Here is a 15943-nt window from a genome sequence, read left to right as displayed (position 1 = left end):
AAAATAACATAAAAACATAACCTAGTACTACTATAGAGACTAACATCAGTATAAATTAAATTAAATTAAATGTATGCATTTAGCAGACGCTTTTATCCAAAGCGACTTACAGTGGATTCAGACGACATTCAAACGACACCTTAAGCATCTCATCCTTGACTGTATCCCAGGCATGAAGCTCTCTCTTCTTTGCCTTACTGTATGCACTCTCAGAACAGCTCTGTGTCACATCATCAGGTTCAGCAGGTTGAGATGTAATAGAAGGGTCTGAAGGGTGGCTCTGTTTGTAGCTGGGCTGGGGAAGACCTTGACTGAGGTAAGAAAACTTTGCAGGGCCCGCAATAGACCTCCTCACCAACTTAATTTTAACGTTCCTGAAACGTGTGCTCATCTTAAGTGCTTTTCCCATATCTGAAATCAAAATATTTGGCAATTATTACATAAAGCAAAGTGCAACCCGTACCGTACTTCTTATCACAGCCTAAAAGACAGAAACACATGAGTGAAAATGGGATGCAGTCAGATGAGGGATATTTGGTGCAATAGTTAGATACAGCTAGCTAGATAACTAGATATATAGATTGCAAGATAGATAGATAGATAGATAGATAAATACACATCAAGCTAGATCTACATCTATAGATAGATTATATAAATACATAGATACACAGCTAGCTAGCTATATATATATATATATATATATATATATATATATATATATATATATATATATATATATATATATAAACTGCTCAAAAAATAAAGGGAACACTTGTGTGTTATATTGTGTTGTTAAGTATTCCCTTTATTTTTTTTAGAAGGTATATAGATAGAAAGACAGCCAGACAGATAGACAGATCCAAAAGCTTCCTGATATGGGATCAAATCCAGCCAAGCTTTGTTCAAACCCACAGAACTTTATTTTACACTCTAGTCAAGATCGCAAGGTTTCCAAACAGCCGTAAAATACATCTTGTGTTTAATATTTCTCTCAAGTCAATATGGGTTACATTAGTCCTATGATCAGGCTTCAGTGAGGCGTTATCGAGCATACACAATAGCCTGTAAGAGTGTAAAAAGTCATTTTGACAGTTTAACTCGAAACTAAATTCCCCCATTAGCTTCAGACGTAAATACACACTCATATTAGCAACGTTAACATAAAGACACGCTAATAACGTAATATGGTCTAGCGATAACGTTTGCAGACACATCGCAATACGGTTATCTCATGTCAAAAATAATGACACGCAATACGAGTGTATGCATTGTTTTCCATTACAGTTTAAATGCTCAGTTTTATAATTTTAATAGTCTTACCTGAAAATATTAAGCAGGAAATATCGCAACGTTGCCGCTTTCGTCCAGTAGACTTCCGATTACAGGTGAGCAGGAATTCTGGGATTGGATCTGGAGTCTTCTCTTGTATATTTGTGGGTGATCAACCATTTGGATGGATGATCACGGCCTTCTGAGCCTACTAGTAGGCGCAGGAGGCCCCTCCTGGCCCATTTCTATGGGCTGATAACCGCTGATAACGCCCCATTCAATCGAGTGATAACGTTCGAATCGGGTGCTTGGTTCTTGCAAAGACTACAGAATGCAGAATAAAGAGACTTTTTAGACTTGGTTCTTATGAACAGTCTCTCCGCCATGATAATCACACTGAATGAGTGACAGGCTTTCTGTTGTGACATTACTCAAGGTAAATAACAGGGTGACATGTTACACCATTACTAAAAGGGGGCGATCCATCTATTTTGAATAACTATAGGCCTATTTCTAAGCTGTGTATTTTAGCTAATCTCCTTGAGCGCCTGGTTGGTGAGCAACTAAAGGAGTTTTTAAATATAAATATAAATCCAGTTTCTTCTTCAAGCATCTCAACTTTTGAAGGAAATGAAATTGAATTAGTTAACGGTTATAAATATTTATTTTAAAATTTGTTTCAGAACCCATGTTAGCAATCTGGTTTCTAAGCTTAAGATAAAGCTTGGCTATCTCTACAGATCAAAATCATGCTTATCCATTCGCGCTAGAGAATACCTGGTGATGGCCACTTTTCTTCCCATATTATATTATGGTGATCTGATATATATGGATGCTTCTGCCCAATGTTTGAAGAAACTGGGTGTTGTGTATAATTGTGCATTATGTTTTTTTCACTGGTTGTGGTTATAGGACACATCATTGTATCCTTTATTATAAAGCAAAATGGCCCTCTCTTTATGCAAGAAGGTACATTCACTGGCTAGGTTTCATTTACAAGGCACTTCTTGGACTAGCTCCTACTTATTTGAGTGTCCTTTTAACAAGTAATCATGGCCATTATGGATTACGTTCAAATGATGTACTACACTTGTTGGTACCCCGTGTCTAAACAGAATTAGGGTTAAATTAGGGAAAAAGCACCTTCTGCCTGGAACCTTCTTCAGAAATCATTGAAAATGACTACCTTTATTTCTTATAGACAGTTTGTTTCAACTCTGAAGAATGTGGAGCAGGTGAACATTGGTCAGTGTAATTGTTCACAAAGTTATATTAAGCCTTAGGCCGGTGACACACTGGATGCGTGGCGCAAGCGTCTCAGCCGCGTGGCGTGTCGGATTTTAATTCGGCTCCCATGTTAACAGTTTAGAGCATACAGACCGCCTGCGTGAGACGCGCGTCTCAGGCGCGGCTCGAGCCGCGCGGCAAACGCTTGCTTGCTAGAAATAGAACCGACGCCTATTTTTACCGCGACACGCGCGCGTGTTGGAAGCTTTTCCAGGCAAAATATAATAGGAAAATGTGTTGAAATGTCATTTTGTACACAAATACATATGCATTCCTGATATTTTGATATTTGAAAATCTATAGGTTGACATAAATTCAGATATAAATGTAATAAAAAAGTAATAATAATAATTATCGATTTTCAAATATTGCACCTGTCAAACATAATCTATTTCGCCGTCAATACTGTTGACGGTGTCCTTTATCAGTAGGCGTAGGTGTAGGTGTGTAAAAAAAAGTATATATTGTTGTAATGAAGACATGAGCCTGGTCTGTCAACGATCTCCCTCTACAGCAGCAGCGCGCCAGCGCCGCGTCAGGCACGCTTCTGGTGTGTAAAGACACAGAATCCGCCACGCTTCTGGGATGCTTCTGGGACGCACATCTATACACACACACACACACACATATATACATATACATGTATGTATGTATGTGTAGTTGATGTGGGTGTTTTATATCTTGGAAACTGTTCCTTATGCTTGTTTGTTTTTTTGTTTTTTTTGTTTGTTTTTTTACTCTGCAACTTGGCCAGGTCTCTCAAGTAAAATACATTTTAATCTCAATGAGTTTAACCTGGTTAAATAAAGGATAAAAAATAAAATAAAAAATGAAATTATACTCTTAATAATAAACTAAAACTGCCAGTAGGTGGTGGTAAATATCTTAATGATTAAGTAATCGAGTCATTTATTCATTGATTTAATTCGTTCAAATGGCGGATTCATTCAGGAGTGAAGTAAATATTTTTTTATGAATGATTTATTCAGTATCGCAGCTCCCCAAACGCAGAGTACGCTGTTTGCATAGGGCACCAACTCCCAGGGTGACACCATCCCAGTTGCACAAAAAAACTTTTGTTGTATATGGATGTTAACATATACGTATATGTAAATACGCATATAAACATGAACATAATTATAAAAAAATGCGTTTTATGGTGAAGGCAGTACAGGCGAAGCACACGTGACGCACCATTCCCACATCTGCACCCGCGCTCGCTCTCACCTCATGTTTGCGGCTGACTGCAAATGATCATAACAGATGGACGACTATGTCGAGAAAAGACAACAATAGTCCGGTGGCGATATAAGAAAAAGAAAAAAGCCCAAGATGAGGCCTGTGTGTCACTTTTAGGTACTTGATCCTGTTAAACTTTTTGGATTTTGATAACATTAAAGGGGGGGTGAAATGCTATTTCATGCATATATATGTCCCGTATATATGACTGTTAGCCATGGTTTGTTTTGGTTGGTTTTGTCCTCACGGTGTCACAGCTTCCAAACGCTCTCAACACAAAAGCCTACTCGCGCTCGTGATTCTTTAGCTCCGCCCACAAGTCACGCCTCCAGGCGCTCGTGTTTTTCCGGGAAAAATCGGTACAGACTATCTTTCTCTTATGAATATAATAAAACTAAAGACTTTTTGGAGTTATGAAGGATGCAGTACTACTCTATAGGTACTCAAGATTAACAGGATATTGAGTGAAAACGAGCATTTCACCCCCCCTTTAAGTTAATAACGTCAGTTTAATGACGTTTAATGTCAGTGATAATATCACTGGCGCATCTGCCTTAATATTCTCCATGTTCCCTTCTGAAAATGAACTTCAAATCGCTTCAAATAATAATTTACAAAGTTATTCAGATAATATTTTTGTGGTGATAAAAACAGACCTAAACGAACAACATTTTAAAATGTCATAAGGCAATAATGATTGTTTAATTAATAATAATTGAATAACACTGTTAAAATACATAATGTAATACAAAATAAACTTCCTCATATTAGTCATTAATCGACTGTATGAAATGGCAAATAATCCACATAGGTCTGGGGCGAGGCAAGTGCGTTAAATGCATTAATAATTTTAAAGCGTTTTTTTTTCACAATAATTAATCAATCTAATTAACGCGTTAAATTACCAGCCCTAATTTTTACTAGTAAGAATTAAATTACAAAGCTCTCTAATTTCTTACTACTAAAAATTCAGTTGTAGAGCTTTGTATTTATGAATGAATGGAAGTCAATGGAGACATTACTAGTAAAAATTGAATCGTACATTTCTTTAATTGTAATTGTTACTTGTAAGAATTAAATTCTAAAGCTCTCTAAAGATAATTGATACTAGTAAAAACTAAATAAATAAATAAAGAAATAAAATAAATAAAGAAATAAAGTATCAAATAAGAAATAATAACAATTGAGAGGAATGGGAATGGGACAATATTCTTCACACTATATAAAATTAGCAGGTGTTTTTCAAAAGGGCAGACTACCTTTCATTAAGAATACATTCAATGTATTTAAAAGTGATATAATTTTTTTTTTTTAATCTGGTAGTGCATTCCCACATCTGTTTAGAGAACAGGACTGTTTGAATTGATCTGGAGGTGAGGAGTTCATTTTAATCAAATGACTAAATATGTTGAAACTACACAGAAGCATGACACATGGTGAAGTCAGAAGTTCAGCTCTGTTATGACACATCCTCGGATTTACTTTAATATCAATCTTGTATGAGACCAGAAACCAACAAAAAAAAAAAAAAAAACAATGGGCTAAATACATAAAAGTTGGACATACACTGACAGAGGTGTGAGATGGAAATGACGTCTAATGATATCATAAAATATTTGGATTTTCTCATGTTGTGTGTCAGAGGCTTAACGCATCTCTCACCATCAACACCCGGCACTGCAATAGTTTTCTCTATTTTTAGCTTCTTTTTAGAAGTCATGAGCCATCAATCACAACATATTCCAAATCAACCCAGCGTTATCTATTAATATATTTAAGGCGTTCAAATAACATCTGTAATGCAGAAAGGCAACTCAAAGCTGATCACTTTCTAGGAACTTTTAAGTTAGGTGAACACTCCAGACATATTCAGTGCCGTTTAAGTGATACTTGCAGTTTTCTTTTGTCAAATAAACAAAGGACATCAAATACAGACATCAAGAAACTAATTGTAGTCATCATCCAGAAAAATAGTGCACTGATATCACAAATCACTAATCTTTGAACTTCACAAATCAATATCGAAAACTTTTCTGTTTTTATTGCATTTGACAAACAGTACAAAAATAAATAAATGTGCTTTTTTTCATATCCCACAAGTTTATACCATTGTCCCAAAATGTCATCCAGTTTGCATGTACATTCATCTTCTTGGACCTGTTTTCTTTCTAAGTCTGAAACTAAAAAGAAGTTAAGTGTCTCCCAGTATCTTAAAGCACAATCCTTTTCAGTCAATGGTTTAACAAGGAACTTCATTTAGACCTTGACAGAATAAATTAAAAACATGGCAACAAGTGATGAAACACACCAGTATGATAAATTACACACAGTATTTTGCTTTTCAGTTAAACTGAACTATCTTGGATATCTTGGAGACATGGTATAGATATATGTACTAGATGTTTATAAATCCATGACGTATTTGTGTTTTGACAAATAGTGTATTTTTTCTCAGAGATGAAATCCATGCTCCAGACATGTCCTCTTGAAAGAGTTATTGGGTGTTCAGTTCGGCCAACTTCTCCTGCTCCACATCCAAGTCAGTTAAGCAGCAGAAGCACATGATCTGAGTGTATTTGGTGACAGAATCTGACATGGAGGACAGAGAGAGAAAACAGGAGCAATGGGGCTGCACCGAGTGGGGGAAAATGATTATACATTCACCTATCATTTACCCTGCACCATCCCACTGGAAAATGTTTTCTGATTTGAGTTTAAGTTTTGAGATTTCTTATATTTGAGTAGATATTAATACACTGATTGAGTTGACAGTTGGAGGATGAAGTAAGTATTTAAGAGACTAGAGCTGCTGTAAACATGATATGTCTGACACATTGACTTCCTTCTTTCTAGACTATTACTTCTGGATGTGTTCATAACTATCATAACAATCTCATAAAACAGATCAATCCTTTGTTTACATTTAATTACTAGAGTCACACAGAATAAATTAAGCAGAACTGCAAACTTGCATGAACAGTAGTCACATGTTTGATGTGGTGAAGCAGCGGCTGCTATGGTTATAATGCTTTCACCGCATTATATGACCAAAAAGGAAAACAGTTAATTGCTGACAGAGCGGACATGTTTCCTTTCACTGCTTCTTCATATTCCATTTGAAACCAAAATAAAAAAAAATAAAAAAAAGTCTGTACTGTCATGTATTTTTGGTAGAATTTTTTCATGACCATGTTACTCTCTCTGACCCTCAGAATTACAAATCAAGAAATCACTGCTTCTTTATATTCCACATTTAAATAATAATAATAATAATAATAATAAATAAAAACTTTAAGACACTTCCTCCTTCTCAAACTTAGTGTGAGTTAAATGCATTTATTGTCTGACATCAGGAATTTGGTGATCCGTTCATATCAATAAATGAACAATACGATTATCCTCACCATTCAGTTTACCAAACCATTTTGGTTGTTTCTCTTTGGGCAGGTATACACACAGATAATAAACCGGCACTCGAGTGTGATTCCTATGAGAGAGTTAATGGTGTCGCTGTACAGAGGAACGATGATGAGGAACACACTGCACAGGCCGTAGATGAAGGGAACGAGCAATGTGAGCTCATGGAGAAAAAGACCGAAAACTGCAGAATCAACAAACACACAGAATAACACATACTGTTAATAATCAGATGTGAATGCTGGACCACTGCATGGATCCGGTTACCTTGACCGGCCTGTGTCTGTCAGGCACTTAAGCTGAAGTAGTTAATAAGTTGGAACACATCCTCCGCACACAGGAAGATCAGACCCATCACGCCCTGCAAACACCCACAGATCCAGTTTTGCAAAATTAGCACCAGTAAGCAAAAACAATGGCTTTAGGCTATGCTACATCCACACCACTAGGTGTCAGCATAAATGTAAATACAGTCAAATTTACCATTGCTTTGTGAAAGTTTGTGGATGAAATCCAGTCATTCCAGTAGTAATCTGCTCTCTCTGGAGTTTCTCACATATAATTTGCCCAGGTTCATGTTGGCTGAACAACAGAAACCTGCTTTCTTTGCAAAATTATGCTGACATTTCACTATGTGACTACATATCAAATCAGAGTCAGTTGCCATATTGGTTGGTGCAAAATGAACCAAAATTACTGAGTGCACATTTAGATATACAGCAGTCGAAATATGGTTTCACTTTATTTTGATTGTACGTTTGTACCTACATGTCTACTAATAAAGCAATAAACCCCAAAAAGCCATGGTTTTCAGTGAATTTATAACAGCTAAGGGACGTTGTTGGGCATGACATGGAGGAGAGATGATGTGACGAGAATACTTTTTGTACGTGAATAAAACAATTTTGGAGAATATGAACAGTACGCAGGAATCTTATACTCTTCTGTGTCAGCCGTGGTACAAGGATGCGCGGTTTTCTTTCAAATCAAATAAAAAAATACGTAAATACATGTTGAAAACATATCCTTGTGGCGCCGTTGACACAGAAGAGCATATACGCTGCCTGCGTTCAGCTCATATTCTCAACAAAAGGTATTCTCGTCACTTCAGAAAATTATGGTTGAATCACTGATGGCAGATGGACTATTTTCACGATGCTTTTCATACTTTTCTGTCAATGGGACAGGCACAAGCCTCCCGTTTTTCATCCAAAATAACTTAAATTGTGTTCCAAAGACGAACAAAGCTTTTATGGGTTTGGAACAACGTGGGGGTAAAGTGATTAATGACAATTTTCATTTTGGGGTGGAGTGCCCCATTAAAGTCAGTAGAATATCTGTTAGGAAAGTTAGGAGACATGTAGATGCAAGATTACTTACTGTAAGCAGAATGTTCAGGGACCATCAAATTAAAGTGTTACCAGAAATCTAGATTAATTTTCAAGGCAACAAAAAGGCTTGAAAGCAACGTGTGAAACTAAATTGTGACTATTTTTGTTATCTAAGTGAATTTTAGTATTTAAAAACAAAACGATAATATGACATCACCAGTAGTGAAGGAGCTTTTCAAAACTCTTAATCAATTGCTTTTCAAAATTTATTTATTTTAAAATGTCTACAATTTGTAAAACATCATTGAGGTCAGGTTAAAAAACATACAGACTCAAAGACTCAAAACCTACTTCTTAGTTCTTGTCAATTTCTCTTATTTACTCTAATAAATCCACCCCATCAGTAGAAACTGCTTTTCCCGTTAATTATCTTCATGATGCCCACTGTGATGACGAGGAGCAGAGACATGAAAATATCTTAAACCAAAGTGCCCCACTTCTCATAAGCACAGTTCATGAAGATCAGAATACCTGAGGGAAGAGAAATAAGGTGGAACACATGAAATGTGCACGAATCAGAACATTTAACATTAACACTTTAGTCCAAAGATGACTCACGAGATATTACATAAGAGGTTGTTTTTTTGTTTTGCTTTTATTTTCTCAGAAAACGCAGCAGGTACTGTCCATGATTACAGGATCACAAAACCAGTCATTAGTGTCAATTTCTCGAAATTGAGATTTGAACATAATCTGAAACTTAATAAATAAGCTTACCTTTGATGTTGGTTTGTTAGGACAATATTTTGTCGAGATAAAACTATTAGAAAATCTGGAATCTGAGGGTCCCCAAATTTCAATGGAACATCATCTTTACTTAATATCGTAATGATATTTGGCAAAAAAAAAAAGAAAAATCTATAATTTTGACACATATACAGTGTTTTTGTTTTTTGGCTATCGCTAAAAAATATATCCCAGGGATTTAAGACCGGTTTGTGGTCCAAGCCAAGGTCACATATGCAACAATTTAAATAATACAACACTATATTACTGACAGTTATTTTATTGATTAAACAGTATTTAATTTATCGTGTTAAGAAATCAGCATTTTATACAACAGAATGATTTACAAAATAAGGGTTTTTAAAATTATGACAATAAGGAATCTTTTCTTAGTAACACAAATTTACACAAAGCTCAACCATTAACGTTATTTTATTTTTTATTTAATTTGATAGAAAATATACATTTATGAACAGCTACAAACGACACTTGGTCCTTTTTTTATTATTTTATTTTACACTCTGAGCCCATAAAAATAGGGGCCAAATTATTTTTTTACACTTTTCCCAAGGGTATTCCCTCATAATTAGAATTACACATTGCATTGTGTTTCAGGATTAAAGAAAATAAAATTAACTAGTACTTTTTCAATTTTTCTACAAAAGATAAACAAATAAATAAACTTAAATAAATCAGCTCATTTAATATGCAGTTTGATCTGAGGTTGACATTTAACATTTTCTCAAGGTTAAGCAATAAGCATTGATATTTGCCAAAAATAAACAATTGCTAATGTATTTATTTTTTGTCCCCTATTCTTGGAAAGTGCCAGGTCCCATCTCAGGTAGCATGTGAATTGTGTGTGTTGTTATAATTTGTCCTCATGCACCGGTGGATCATGTCCCTTCCTTCTGAGAACACATTTAGCTCTGACTGGAAACTGTGTGAAGGCCACAGCTGCTGAGAAGGAAAGAGAAACAGAAACACCTCCTCAGTCTCGTGCGCAAAAGTGAAAACTGGGCAAATCGGAGAAAAGTGCCACATTCATCCTTGTTCTGCTTTCACTCTGTTTTTGCTCGCAAAATACATTTTTTACACGAACTGAAAGAAATTTACATAGGCCTTTAACAAAAACCATTACAAATGAGTGTACACACTCAGGCTTAGACAACATGAGTCACTCACCAACAAAAAAAAGTTCACGGGTTTTTGGACATGTCATAGGGATACCATAGTATTTTTTTAATGCACCTTGCAGTTCCTTGTAAATATAATAATGCATGAACATGGTAATCATTCATATTACTATCTAAAAACATTGCTGTATCATCACTTTTTAGTAAGGGATGTGTCATTGATTTTTCACCGAAATACCAGAGTCACAGGAAAAAAAAGATTTATGTGTGACTAAACTGGTTATCAAGGTGTCACAACAAATCGTGCAGAAGAGTTAAGGTAATAGATACTACCTTAACTGGGATCTGCTGAAATATGTTCTCCGTATGCGCTACTGAGAGACAGGTTAATCGTGCTTGTTTGTTTCTCATCTTTCTTGACACATAGATTCCCTTGCTTAATCATGCAGATAACTGTGACGCATGTTGGATGCTTAAAGTTCTTTACTATTCAAACGTGATGAAAAGCACATTTCATCGGGGTCATGTGATGTCTCATGTGGAACTAGATGCTGTGAGGAAGTGTGTGCAAAACAGAAGCACAAACAACAGCTCTACACTACAGCAGGAGTCATATCTGTGCAATGCTACACTCAAGTTCTAGAAAGAAACACACTGAAGAAAAACATTTTTTGTGTAAAGAAGGGCCTATTTATTAGTATTTGACCGTTTATAAGTGCACAGTATTCTAAATGAAAGTAAATGTTGGTCTTCACGATCTTCTCATTTCACTACTGAAACAATTTCCCTTTTTGGCTGAACGACCACAGGTCTTTACAGGGGTATTGGTTCATTCTGGCATGACTTTTCACACTCCAGTTTAGTTTTTTCACATCACATTAGGGAAGTACATTGGTGGCCAATGCTATTTCAGACAAAAGGGTATACTGTGTGTGTCTGTGTTAGTTAAGTAAAAAAAAGACAGCGGAAAACTATTTCACTCACACACACTAAAAATGTAAAAGTAAATAAAATCACTAAAATAAAATCTACACAAATAATGCAATTGCTAAATTTCATTATTCTGTAACAAGATCATATTTTAAAGAACGCTGGGAACCAAACAACATTGGAGTCCATTGAAGTATTTTAAACACGAAAACATTTCTAAAAAAAAAAATATATATATATATATATATATATATATATATATATATATATATATATATATATATATATACAGTATATAGCATTTAACAGAATAAAGAAAGACAAATGGACATTTTTGGGTGAAGTATCCATTAGTCAAAAGACTTTTTCTTAAAGAGTAAATGCTACGCTAAGCTAATTAGCTAAACTATTTGAAAACACAAAGTTAAAAGTATGCTTTGGTAATATATGTAGGCTACTTTAAATAACAAACACATTTTTTAATGATTTATGAAGAAAATAATACTTTAATACTTTTTTGTCTTTCTAATCAAGCACTAAATTGGACACATATAAATAGTTGTCGGAGGTAACACAATGGCTTTGGGGTGAAATGCGGGACAGGATCTCACATGAAACACTCAACTGAAAAGGAAAGTAGTTTCACAGGTGGTTGATGACAGATTAAGAAGTTCTTTGGAATACTTTAAAGAGAAAGCAGACAAGACTTTACAGAAGGAGCATTCACAATCTCTCTCACACCGAGGACTCAGAGACAAGCTGCTGCTATCTGTCTCACAGCATCGTACGGAGGCTGACAGGATGAGAGCTTCCACCAGACAGCTGGCAAACGTCAGCGAGATGACCAGCAGGATGGACGTCCACAGGAGAATGAAAGCAAGGACACCCCCGAAGGCCTCCAGGATGTATACATAACTAGCACCAGACTTTGTGATAGTGGTTCCAAGTTCTGCATAACACAGTGAGCCAAAGACGGAAAATATATTCCAAGGACGCTGGAGGCGCTGTACATCAGCACACCCTTGGGCGACACAGAAATGCCCAAGCCAATCATGTTGCCCATGATTAAACAGATGCCGTTCATGAGAGAAATCTCCCTCCTCATGATCATCTTCTCCTCCGGCGCGTCTGGACCACTGCAGGCTGCAGTTGGCTTCTTCAGGTCCAGGTCTCCCTGTTACCCCGGACAGAGTTTTTCATGCTAACGGAACAAGAGGTCTACAGTTATTACAGCTGTAATCACTGGGAAAACTCGTTAATCAATGTTGATGATGAGCATTGTTTTTGTGTTTTAGTTTGGCATTAACATCCCAGATATCTGGTTTGTTTCTGACTCATTTGCAGAATGCAAAATGACTGACATTTTTACTTCTGTACCAAAGCGGCTTTCAGAACAACCAAACTATTTTGTCTAGTGATCTAACATATTTTAGAATGAAACAAATTTGTGATTGGCATTAAATATTATATAACATTTATTGGTGACACTTTACAGTAAGTGTCCGTTTGTTAATATTAGCTGACTACATTAATCAACATAAACTGATAGTAAAAAAAATATTTCTGTTGCATTTATTTATTTATCATACTTTGTTAATTTTAACATTAAATAATACATTATTAAAATTACGTTTTTCTATTTATTATAATAATTAACAATTGTAATATACACACAAACAAACAATTATTAAGAAATAATGCAACAAATGTATTGCTCATTGTTAATGCATTAGCTATTAAATTAGGACTTTTCCTCAATTAACTCCAAATCTGCTGCTTATAAATATATAGTAAGATAGTTGTTCAGTTTAGGTCCACGGTCATAGAGAATAAGGCATTGATATGTGCTTTATAAATACTAATTAACAGTCAGTATGTAATATGCATGCAAATAAACAACTAATAGTGAGAATTGCTCCCTAAAGTGTTACCATAAATTTAAATTGAACTAAGATTAATAAATAATAGAAATATTTTTTGAAGTATTTAATGTTGTCTTAAGCACTTTTACAAATGAGTTTGGGAAACCATTCAATTAAAAACAGCTTAAAGTTAATTGTATTTCTAATTAATAATGACACTAATAATAGAAATTGCTTCAAATTTACATATTTCCTAAACAAGCAATGCCCTTACTGTAGGGCCACTAGTTTGGGGTCGTATTTGATCTATTTAAATATCATGCCAAAAACAAACTGTACTTTACCTTTAATCATGTCAGAAGGAATGCTGTGAAGAAAAAAAGAGGAAAATGTATCATGGAGAGGAAGAGTAGAGTTATGCAAGTTTCCAGAGTGACTATGATCCTGGTCAGAATGAAGAAAGCTAGACTGTCAAGAGTATAACGGTGTGTCGCAATCCAAGACCACAGACCCTGATATGTTTTTCCACCGGAGGCAAAATGGCTTCTTGAGTTGCCCTGTCTATTTTTAGAGGTCTGTACACAGATAGAGAGAAACAGAGAAAGCCTGTCCCTTCCTATTGATGGCAAATGTAGCTCAGCAAAACCCTGTTGAAGTAAAGCTTGCCTTGGTTATCTGATCTGTTTAAAGACAGTCTGTTTGCCAATTATTAAAGGTGTTTGCTAAGAAAATCAGCCTCTATGTTCTGAAGAGTTTTTGCTTTAAAACAGTTTACAAAACTACCAAGAAATGTTTTACAAAAGGAAATGAGGGAAACCTGAAGATAAGAGGAGGAGGCAGAGCTGCCTTCACTGCTATGGGCTGCATACATCCATATACTATACACTGTATATGTGACCCTGGAGCACAAAACTAGTCTTAAATGTCAATTTTTCTAAATTGTGATTTATACATCATCTGAAAGTTGAATAGATAATCTTTCCATTGATGTATGGATTGTTAGGATATATAACTATTTGAAAACCTGAAAAAAAATCTAAATACTTAGAGAATCGCCTTTAATGTTGTCCAAATGAATGTTTAGCAATGCATAAACCTTCAGAACTGCCTTAATTCTACGTGGCATTGATTCAACAAGGAGCTGAAAGCATTCTTTAGAAATTTTGGCCCATATTGATGGCATAGCATCAGTTGATGGAGATTTGTGGGATGCACATCCAGGGCACGAAGCTCCCGTTCCACCACATCCAAAAGATGCTCTATTGGGTTGAGATCTGGTGACTGTGGGGGCCATTTTAGTAAAGTGAACTCGGTGTCATGTTCAAGAAACCAACTTGAAATGATTCAAGCTTTGGGACATGGTGCACTATTCCATCAGAGGATGGGTACATGGTGGTCATAAAGGCATGGACATGGTCAGAAACAATGCTCAGTTAGGCCGTGGCATTTAAACAATGACCAACTGGCACTAAGGGGCCTAAAGTGTGCCAAGAAAACACCCCCCACACCATTACACCACCAGCAGCAGCCTGCACAGTGGTAACAAGGGATGATGGATCTATGTTTCTCATTCTGTTTACGCCAAATTCTGACTCTACAATCTGAATATCTCAACAGAAATCGAGACTTCCAGTCTTCAACTGTCCAATTTGGTGAGCTCGTGCAAATTGTAGCCTCTTTTTCCTATTTGTAGTGGAGATGAGTGGTACCCAAGTTGAGCTTCACAAATGCTTTGCTGCATACCTCGGTTGTGACGAGTGGTTATTTCAGTCAAAGGTTCCTCTTCTATCAGCTTGAATCAGTCGGCCCATTCTCCTCTGACCCTTAGCATCAACAAGCCATTTTCACCCACAGGACGGCCACATACTGGATGTTTTTCCCTTTTCACACTATTCTTTGTAAACCCTAGAAATGGTTGTGCATGAAAATCCTAGTAACTGAGCAGATTGTGAAATACTCAGACCAGCCCGTCTGGCACCAACAACAATACCACACTCAAAATTGCTTAAATCACCTTTCTTTCCCATTCTGACATTCAGTTTGGAGTTCAGAAGATTGTCTTGACCAGGACCACACCCATAAATACATTGAAGCAACTGCCTTGTGATTGGTTGATTATATAATTGCATTAATGAGAAATTGAAAAGGTATTCCTAATAATCCTTTAGGTGAGTGTATACATATACATATGGGTTGTTGACGTGTCTCTGTCCCACAAGATAAAAATGAATAGAATGAATAGTGGTTATTTAAAATGCAGTAAATGGTTAAACATTTCTTTGTCCTACATGGACCTATTGTTATAAAAGCTGCAGTGTTATTAGATTTTTTAAATCTAATAGCCAAATCTCAAAACTGTCCTATGATGTGACAGTCTCAAGCATGGTTCAACAAATTACAACTTTTATAAATGAAAAAGTAAAGCATAAAAATGTAATAAATACCTTTGGCATAATTGTATTAGTGTCTATATTAGTAAATGGCAATCATTTTTCAACCATACATTTCTGAAAGCAAAGGAACTTGATACATTTTGCCTCTGAAAACCATGTCCTGTGGTGTGACACCATATCCTGACTTTAAATCGGCCAAGTTCAGAGAAAACTTTAATTATTGCAAGTACCCCATTCAAGGTCACACTAGTATCAACTCTCATATAAACAGTGCAGGAATAGAAGAGTTCAGA

The sequence above is a fragment of the Carassius gibelio genome, chromosome B2 (genome assembly GCF_023724105.1).
Source record: "Carassius gibelio isolate Cgi1373 ecotype wild population from Czech Republic chromosome B2, carGib1.2-hapl.c, whole genome shotgun sequence".
Classification (NCBI taxonomy): Eukaryota; Metazoa; Chordata; class Actinopteri; order Cypriniformes; family Cyprinidae; genus Carassius; species Carassius gibelio.
This window is presented reverse-complemented; position numbering follows the sequence as displayed.